Source organism: Molothrus aeneus, chromosome 4 (assembly GCF_037042795.1).
Source record: "Molothrus aeneus isolate 106 chromosome 4, BPBGC_Maene_1.0, whole genome shotgun sequence".
NCBI classification, from domain to species: domain Eukaryota; kingdom Metazoa; phylum Chordata; class Aves; order Passeriformes; family Icteridae; genus Molothrus; species Molothrus aeneus.
Window position 1 is genome coordinate 3,957,365 of NC_089649.1, and position 9,369 is coordinate 3,966,733.

At 52.2% G+C, this 9,369-nt stretch overlaps 2 long non-coding RNA genes across 3 annotated transcripts; both read right to left on the reverse strand.

Annotated features, from left to right (window-relative positions):
• Positions 1-2,372: 2,372 nt before the first annotated feature.
• LOC136556293 (uncharacterized) lies at positions 2,373-2,782 on the reverse strand. Of its 2 annotated transcripts, XR_010783620.1 has the most exons (4): positions 2,735-2,768; positions 2,629-2,656; positions 2,528-2,541; positions 2,373-2,414 (listed from the first exon to the last, which is right to left on the reverse strand). It is a non-coding gene; the product is annotated as an uncharacterized lncRNA (long non-coding RNA). The 2 variants fall into 2 exon arrangements; XR_010783619.1 differs by lacking the exon at positions 2,373-2,414 and having other exon boundaries at positions 2,429-2,541; positions 2,735-2,782.
• A 3,636-nt stretch (positions 2,783-6,418) lies between these two features.
• Positions 6,419-8,551, reverse strand: LOC136555977 (uncharacterized). Its single transcript, XR_010783565.1, has 3 exons — positions 8,382-8,551; positions 6,866-7,064; positions 6,419-6,737 (listed from the first exon to the last, which is right to left on the reverse strand). It is a non-coding gene; the product is annotated as an uncharacterized lncRNA (long non-coding RNA).
• Positions 8,552-9,369: the final 818 nt, after the last annotated feature.

Consider the following 9,369-nt stretch of genomic DNA (forward strand, 5'->3'; position numbering starts at 1 on the left):
TGGATGCTTCGAAGAAGAGTTGCTATTCTGATACCTGTCTGAGCTACCGAGTTAAAAGTTCCATGGCATCGGTGCCAGGGCAAGGAACGCTGAGAGTACAGATGCTAAGACTGGTGCCAAGGTTTCTGACATGCCCCTCAAAGGGCTATGATAAACAACACATAATACACAAAAGACAAGGGACACAATACACACCGGGACTGCTCTGCCCTGCTCACCTCAGCACTGGGATCAAAAGTGAGATTTTGCTTTTATGGGGCCTAAGGGGCCACTTCATGGACACTCCTCACCGCCAAAGAGGACTCAAACCCCCCCCTCCCAGTAATTCCCAAACCAGCACCCTGCTTTCATCCCCCATGGGGGTCGTGGCCCTCTACTTCTCTCTCAGACATCCGGGGATGCCGGTCTCAGGTGCGAAGAAAGGCCACCTCGTCAGCCGGGAAGGTCCTGCTGGCACCAGGCTGGTGTCTCTTAGACAGCTATATTAAAGAAAACCAAACATCAAGGCCGGATCGTGGCACCACATCGGCCAAAACCCCACAAGTCTGCGACTCACCCTTCTCCTAAGAAGGCCCGGCTCCTCGGGCCGCACGCTCCGGCCGCGCTCGGAGGCCGACGCCGTCGTCGTGGGGTACGCCTGGGTTAAGAGGACAGGAGGTGACGTGGCATTGCTGAAACCTGAGCGGACCCTCGCTCCTCCTCCCTACTTCCCTGACTCACCGCAACTCCACGGCAGTTCCTGATGGCTGCCCGGCACGCAGGGCTCGTGAGAGCGGCAAACCCGGTCCGTCGGCCCGTTGGGGATGGGAGCTTGGCATGCTCCGAGCAGATGGCCTAAGGAACAAAAACGAGAATGGAGACTTAGACTTGCCCCAGGAATTGAGACCTCAGCAACAAGAAAGGCTACTGCTCACTGCTCACCTTACCCTCTTGAACTTGACTGCTGAGATCCAGCTATACTTCCTAAAAATAAAGACAAAGAACAGCGCTGTAACAGGGCCACACTTGACACTCCCCCTGCACAGACAAATGGGGACGGACCTGCTCAGGGGAACCCCCTCACCCAGGATGGGGTGCTCTGCCGTGGATGCAATGCATCTGCACCTGCAAGAGAGTTAGAACATATGTCAAACACCTGCAGGATGACTCAAAAGCTGCAAACACCTTATATCAATCTAGGAACAGCATCTAGAGTCCAAGTACACCCCACATGAAAAATTTCAACCCCCCAGGGCTTGTCCTATTACACCAGGCTATGCGGCAGGGCAGAGCAGCTCCGGCACAAATACGTGCGGACACCCGTGACACAGGACACACAGGACACGACAAACAATGGACACACAACACAGACAGAAATCTCTTGGCAAAAAGGATAACTGCAAGGACCGAGAGCATGCCAAATGAGATGACCGAGGTGAGACTGATGGCAAGCTGACGTGGCTCAGAGAACCCTGGAGGAACAAGATGCTAACTGAATGATTTATTCCAAGAACTGCAAAGATGGATGCCCGAGAATCCTACGGTCAGAAGCCTCTACCTGTCCTCACATTCTTTCAAGCCCTAATCTGCCATAATGGATCCTGGCAGGGCATAGTTGTCTGTACAGCTCAGAACAAGACCTGACAAGACATCTGACCGGATGCTTCCAAAGAGAGATGCAATTCTGATACATGTCTGAGCTCCCCAGGCAAAGGTTGTATGGCATGGGTGGCGGACCAAGAAATGCAGAGATCACAGAGGATAAGAACAATGCCAAGGTTTCTGACAGGCCCCTCAAAGGGCTAAGGTAAGAGACATGAGATACCCAAACAACACACAAGGCACGATAGACAAGGGACATAATACACACCGGGACCGCTCTGCCCTGCGCACCGCAGCACTGGGATCAAAAGTGAGACTTGGCTTTTATGTGGCCTAAGGGGCTGCTTCATGGACACCCCCCCACCTCCAAAGTGGACTCAAAAACCCATCCCAGTATTTCCCAAACCAGCACCCTGCTTTCATCCCCCCTGAGGGTCCTAGCCCTCTACTTCTCTCTCAGACATCCGGGGATGCCGGTCTCAGGTGCGAAGAAAGGAAACCTCGTCAGCCGGGAAGGTCCTGCTGGCACCGGGCTGGTGTCTCTTAGACAGCTATATTAAAGAAAAACAAACATCAATGCCGGATCGTGGCACCACATTGGCCAAAACCCCACAAGTCTGCTACTCACCGTGCTCCTAAGAACGCTCAGCTGCTCGGGCCGCACGCTTTGGGCACACTCAGAGACCGAGGCCGTCGCCACAGGGGATGCCTGGGTTAAGAGGAGATGAGGTGATTTGGCATGGCTGAAACCTGAGTGGACCCTCGCTCCTCCCCCCTACTTCCCTGACTCACCACAACTCCTCAGCACTTGCCAGAGGCCACCAGGATGGCACCTTTAAATAGAAAAGTTCAGGGCTTCATCACCAAGTCCTGTAATGCATCCACAGGGCTCACATTTGCAGGAAACCCGGTGCATCGGCCGGTTGGTGACGGGGGCTTGGCATACTCCGAGTGGATTGCCTAAAGCGCACAAACGAGAATGGAAGCTTAGAGCTGCACCAGAAATTGAGACCTGAGCAATAACAACTGCTTCTCTCCACTGCTCACCTTGACTGCTGGTATCCACATTTGCTTCCTAAAAAGAAAGACAAAGAACAGTGCTGTAACAGAGGCATCATTTACACTTCTGCTGCAGAGACAAACGGGGCCTCACCTGCGCGGGGGAAACCCCTCACCCGGGATGGGGCCCTCTGGCACACATTTAATCCATCTGAATCTGAAAAAAAAGTTAGGACAAAACTCAAACTGTTGCAGGATAACTTAGGAGCTCCAGACGTCTTGTGTCCATCTACAAATCCCATCTAGAGTCCAACTACACCTCACATTACAAACTCCCAGGGACTTCCCTATTGCACCGGGCTATGCGGCAGGGCAGAGCAGCTCCGGCACAAATGTGTGTGCTGACACCCATGACACGGGACAGGACATGACAGACAGGGGGGACACAACAGGGACAGAAAGCTCCTGGCAAGGAAAGTGGCTGCAGGGACTGAGAGAATGCAAAAGGAGATGACCGAGGTGAGACTGATGGCAACCTGATGAGGCTCAGAGAACCCTGGAGGAAGATGCTGGCTGAAGGATTTATTCCAAGAACTGCAAAGATGGATACCCAGGAATCCTACGGTCAGAATCCTCTCCCTAACCTCGCATTCTTACAAAGCCTAATCCGTTGAAATGGAGCATTGAGGAGCACGGCTGTCCGTGCAGCTCAGAACAAGACCTGAAAAGCCACCTGACTGGATGCTTCCAAAGAGAGATGCAATTCTGATGCCTGTCGGAGCTACCGAGTCAAAAGGTCAATGGTCTGGGTACCAGGCCGAGGAACGCTGAGATTACAGATGCTAACAGTGATGCCAGGGTTTCTGCTTGGCTCCTCAAAGGCCTAAGGTAAAGGACATGACACATCCAACCACACAGAACACTCAATAGACAATTGACACAATACACACCGGCACTGCTCTGCCCTGCGCACCTCAGCACTGAGATCAAAAGTGAGACTTTGCTTTTATTTCCCCCCCAAGCCTAAGGGGCCGCTTCGTGGACACCCCCGTCTCCAAAGCGGACTCAGAAACCCCTCCCGGTGGGTCCCTGCACTGCGCCCTGGTTTCATCCCCTCTGTGGGTCGTAGCCCTCTACTTATCTCTCAGACATCTGGGGATGCCGGTCTGTGTCAGGTGCAAGGGAAGGCTGCCTCGACAGCTGGGAAGGTCCTGCTGGCACTGTTGTTAAACAGCTTCCTGCTGTTTCTTCGTCTGCTCCAATAAAGAAAACGAAATATCAATGCATAACCTCAGCAGCACGTTGGCCAAAACCCAACAATTCTGCCACTCACTGTTTTCCCAAGAATGCCCGGCTCCTGGGGCCGCACGCTTCAGCCACACTCGGAGGCTGACGCCATCGTCGTGGGTACGCCTGGGCTAAGAGGAGACGAGGTGATGTGGCGCTGCTGAAACCTGAGCGGAGCCTCGCTCCTCCTCCCTACTTCCCTGACTCACCACAACTCCTCGGCCATTGCTGAAGGCTGCCCTGGTGACACCTTTAAACAGAAAAGGCAGAGGCTTCATCGCCGAGTCCCGTGATACTTCCCCAGGGCTCGGGAGAGCGGCACACCCGGTGCGTCGGCCGGTTGGTGACTGGGGCTCGGCGTACTCCGAGTGGATTGCCTAAAGCGCAGAAACAGGAACAGATGCTTAGAGCTGCACCAGAAAGTGAGACTGGAGCAATAACAACTGCTTCTGTACGCTACTCAATGCTCACCTTGCCCACCTCACCTTGACTGCTGATGTCCAGCTTTACTTCCTAAAAAGAAAAAGAACAGAGCTGTAACAGAGTCACACTTTACACTCCCCCTGCAGAGACAAACGGTGACTGACCTGCTCGGGGGAACCTCCTCACTCGGGATGGGTGGATGGATTTTGCCCTGGATTTTATCCTTCTGCGTCTGAAAGAAAGCGAGGACAAACGTCAAAGGGCTGCAGGATATCTTCACAGCTCCAAACATCTTCTGTCTATCTAGGAATATCATCTAGAGTCCGGCGACACCCCACAAACTGCCTGTCCCTGAGCCTTGTCCTATTGCAGCAGCCTCTGCGGCAGGGCAGAGCAGCTCCGGCACAAACATGTGCAGACACCCGTGACACAGAACGTGACAAACGGGGGGACGTTAAACACGACACATTATGCTTGTGGTGAGGGCCTCGAGGGGAAAAGGCAAAAGGGACCCCAAAGACACAGTAGGTAACACGGTACACCGGACAACACGACGTGGACCGGAACTGCTCTGCCCTGCCCGCCTGCACGCTGCCATCAAATGTGGAGTCTCTCCCTTGAGCTGTCCTAAGAGGCCCCTTGGAGAAGATTGCTTTTCCCTCTGCTAATTTTTCCATCTGTCCCAGGAACTCCCAACCCACTGCTCTCCCATCTCCAGGCCGTGGCCCCGACTTATCTTTTGGATGATCGGCGATGTGAATCCACGTTGCACCTGAAATGAGTCTGCCTCGGAGGGCCCCGTGATGGCCTGTTAGCCTCTCAATCAGCTACAATAAAGAAAACCAAAACCAACGTATGAGTTCAGAGTTATGTGGGCCAAATCCCAGCAAGTCAGCTACTTGCCCTCTCCTGAGTGTGCCTGGCTCCTTCAGGCTCCACCTTCATCCTGATTCCAAAGGTGTGGCCTTTATTATGAGTGGCACCTGGGTTAGAGAAAAGCCAAGTTAGATGGCATTCCTGTGAGTGCACTGGATGACCTTGTGTGAGGAAGACATGGGAATGCCTCTGCTATGCTTCTGAAAAGCCTTGTGTGCGGGGGCCCTCAGATAAACACCCTTTCTCACCCTGCCCCCCAATAACTCCTAACTGGATACCTGCTCACCCTCCCTCTCCCAGTCACAACCCTCAACTCACCTGAAGCCTCAGTCTCAAACATCATTTTTGACACTGGGCAGATGCCTCCTGTGACATGATGAATCTGCTGAAAGAAGTGCTGTGCTTGACACACCCTGGGATCTCTGGAAGCTGTGCACCTCCTAAAAACAATAAAAACACAAAACAAGAACAAAACCAGAAATTGCAAATGCACTTTACCACCCCTAAACACAAAATCGTGAACTTAAATACTCCCTGTATTCCATGCCATTTTCTTCACAGGATCTTCCAAGCCTCTGTTGCTTTAGATGCCCAGAAACACCTGCTGAAAGCAAGCTGAGATAAGCTGAAAGAGCCTCTTCACTGAAATGACAGGAGAGCCCTTACCCCAGCACATCCCAGAGAGGGAATGAAGCCCCTCAGCAAAGGCTGGGGTTAATATAGCCCTGATGGTGCCCGCCTCCCATTCCCATGATGCCTGGGAAAAGGGAGGGGGCTAATCCCACTGAATATAAAAGCCCCCAGAGCAGCTGCAGCTGTTTGGCTCCTCTGACTCAAATTCAAAGGGAGGAAAGGCCTTGTTAAAGAAGAAAGCTCTTCAGAAAAATAACAGCGCTTTCTTTTTTGACACAACTACTAGGAGCAGAAGAACAGAAAAATTGTAAGACATAAAGCATTGTGTTTAGGTAGCATACCTAGATAAATTGGGTAATTTGCTGTTAACTTATATAATTATTCTGTGATTAACAAAAGCCATCTAATAAATTAACACCCAAAACTCCAGCAGCCCAGCTGGCCCTACCAAATCTCTCTGTTGATACATACAGTAAACAAAACCAAAATCCCAGGAATACCTGTCAGAAGTCTAGGAAAGAAACCTCTTGAAATTAATCCTACCTCAAATACAAACCAACCCGTCCAGAAAGTGAGCTTCACTCAAAAAACTATTTACACAGAGTTAATAAGACCAAGAAATAAAACAACACACCATCTACCACCAACAAATACAACAGTGAGGGAAAAAAACCCACGTTTTTTTTCTTTTTTTTTTTATTTCAACTAACTTCCTTTATTAGCTCGAACCAAAGATTTTGCCAGGGCTGTAACAACAACAACTTCTTTTTCTTCTTCTCCTTCTGAAATGTCCCTTCTCCTTCCCAAATTCCTTACAACTTCTGAGTTTAAATCCAAGCCAAAAGCAAAATTCGTGCACTTGTGAGTCTGGTGCTCCTGTCACATTCTCTGTCTCACTGCACATCTTCTCACACTTTCAGTCTGAACGCTGTCCTGCCCTGATGAGTTTGACAGAAGCATTGGCACATGTTAAGAGAGCATTTCCCTCCCTCCCTCCCTCCCTCGCCAGAGCTGGTTTCCTTAGCGCATTTCAATCGATCCCAAGCCCGCAATGATGCGCGCTCACCTCAAGGCTCACAGCAAGCACGCAGCAGCTCAGGCTGACTTGGCTCCAGGGCTCCGTGCCTTGGATAGCTGAGAAAACTTCCCATGAGCCTCTGTCCCAAGACATTGGAATGCAAACCCAGCTCCGTCTCAGCGTCTCGGTGGGAGGCAGGAGCACATCTGGCTGAGCCACAAAAAATCCCTTCTTGGGCAGCTGCACTCTGCCGGAAAGGGGAAACACGTGCTAGTGTACAGCAGCTCAGAAACAATTCTTTTCTAATGTTACCTGCTCTACTTGACTGCTCGCTAACACAAGTCTCATTTTACCATTGCAGGGAGAACGCTGTAGGAAAATGTCTGATGAGCAGCCACAAAGGCCTCACTCCTGCTACACAGCCTGCAACACCCTCGGCAGAGCGGAGCAGCCAAATCACCACACTCTCCTTGCCATGGGCAAGGGTAGAAGATGACTGGGGGAGGCATATAAAAAGAAGGGAAACGCTCCTACAAATGCACAGCCATTTGCTTTCAGAAGCCCAGAGTTCAGGATCTTCTCTAGGAAGCCAGACATGACATGATATTTCTAAGATTTTCTTCATCGAAGGAAATGTACGTACATACACGCTCTTACAAATGTACCTACAGTTTTGGGGTTTTTTTTCTTCTGAAGCTCCAAGAATGATTTCCCATCTTGAGTCATTCAGAAGAAAGGGCCCCTGTGACTCAGGTCAGAAGGGCGCCTGCGTTTTTGATCACGACAGCTTTTGGGTTTACCCAGTGAGCAGGAGCAGCCAGAGCTGAGGCTCAGCAGAGGCTGACCCCGGCCAGCCCCTTCCTCCCTTCCCTGTGTCACAATGACTTCCAGGCAGAAGGGTGCAAAGCAGGTTTGTGTCTTTTCTCTTCAGTGCCAATAGGTAAAAGATGTAGGCTTTGAAATAACTAATGACCCTCTCTTTGAACTCTCCCAAGGACAGCTTTAAAGAAAAGACAGAAGATTGCTGCTAAATCCCTATGGGATAAGGACGAGAGCAGCAAGGAGGGCAGGTGTGTCCCCCCCGCAAGGGTGCACCCAGAGCCCCGGGCAGGGACGGAGTCACTGACTGCTCTCTGGGGACGAGACCCTCCCTGCAGGTGACACTGGCTTGTCCTCTCCCTGTGGCACAGGGACCTCCAGGCTCTATGACCAGCCTCATTTTGTCAGCAACCAGGTGCTGTGCTAGAGCCAGAGGGGTCAAGGCTTTCCAGAACCATAGGATCCTTGCGGTTGGAAAAGCCTTCTAAGGACATCGAGCCCAGCTGCTGCCCCAGCACTGCCAAGCTGCCCCCCCAAATCAGGTCCCTAAACACCACATCTTGACATCCTTGACATGTCTCCAGGCACGGGGACTTCCCTGGGCAGCCTGCTCCTATGCCTGACCACCCTTTCAGTGAAGAAATTGTCCCTCCAATCCAATCTAAGCCTTCCCTGCTGCAAGTTGAGGCCATTTCCTTTTGGCGTGTCACTTCTTACCTGGGAGATCTCAGTACTTCAACCTTACCTGCTCCTTCCCTAGGCGGTCTCTGGCTTGGCTGGATGAGAGGAGAAACACTCCCACCTCAGGAATGGCAGCTCAGGAGGTCCCACACCAAGGCCAGGGGGAGCAGCCGTCCTCGCCAGAGCTCGCACGTCCCTTCTCAGAGATTGGCTCTGCTTTTCCTCCCGGGCAGATCTCTGCTGAATGCTGCACAATTGCCTGTTTGGAGGAGGGGGGGAAAAGAGGTTAGCCAAGTTTGTTATCCAGACTTAGCTGGTGGCTTTGCCTCCTCCTGACTTCCTTCTGCTACAAAAACAGCTGCCTTTGGACTTCTAGGGGCAACTTGCACGTCATGCCTGAAAAGGAACTACAGCTGGCAGGCACCAGGCCAGCTCTGCTTCTCCTTCAAGTTGTTCCCAAATCTGCTGGAAGAACTGAAGGCTACTTTGGCCTTCCATTGCTCTGCTTGTCCCGAGAAAGAGCTTTGAGTGTTGTTACCCCTCCAGAAAGGAAGGGCCTTTCTGTCTCACACGCTCGGTGACACAAGGCTACGCCAAGCTGCAGCAGCCTCTGCTCCAGGTGGGAAGGGCTTCCTTCCTCCTCTGGCACCTGGCTGGCACAGGGCATGCTCTATGGAAGCACGTCCCTGCCCACGGCGGCAGCAGCCTTGGAATGAGGTGATCTTTAGAGCCCCTTCCAACCTGAATTATTCCATGATTCTGTGAACTGAAAAAAGCGGGGAAAGAAATCTGTAAAGGTCACTAAATGCATCAAAGCACATCCCCATGGATCCAATCCTCAGCAGCCCATCCGGCCAAGGTCAGAGCTGCTCTCTGCCCACCGAGGACACGGCAAGCAGCAGGGACCTTTCTCCCACTCTCCAGCACGGAGAAGTGGGAAGCCAGAGGGAAGTTTACAGACACCGGGAGGCGGCGGCACGGGACGGGGCGGGGCGGGCGGTCTTACCTTGCAAAGCTGGCGGCACAAAGGGCGGGCAGCGCCGCCGCCACGC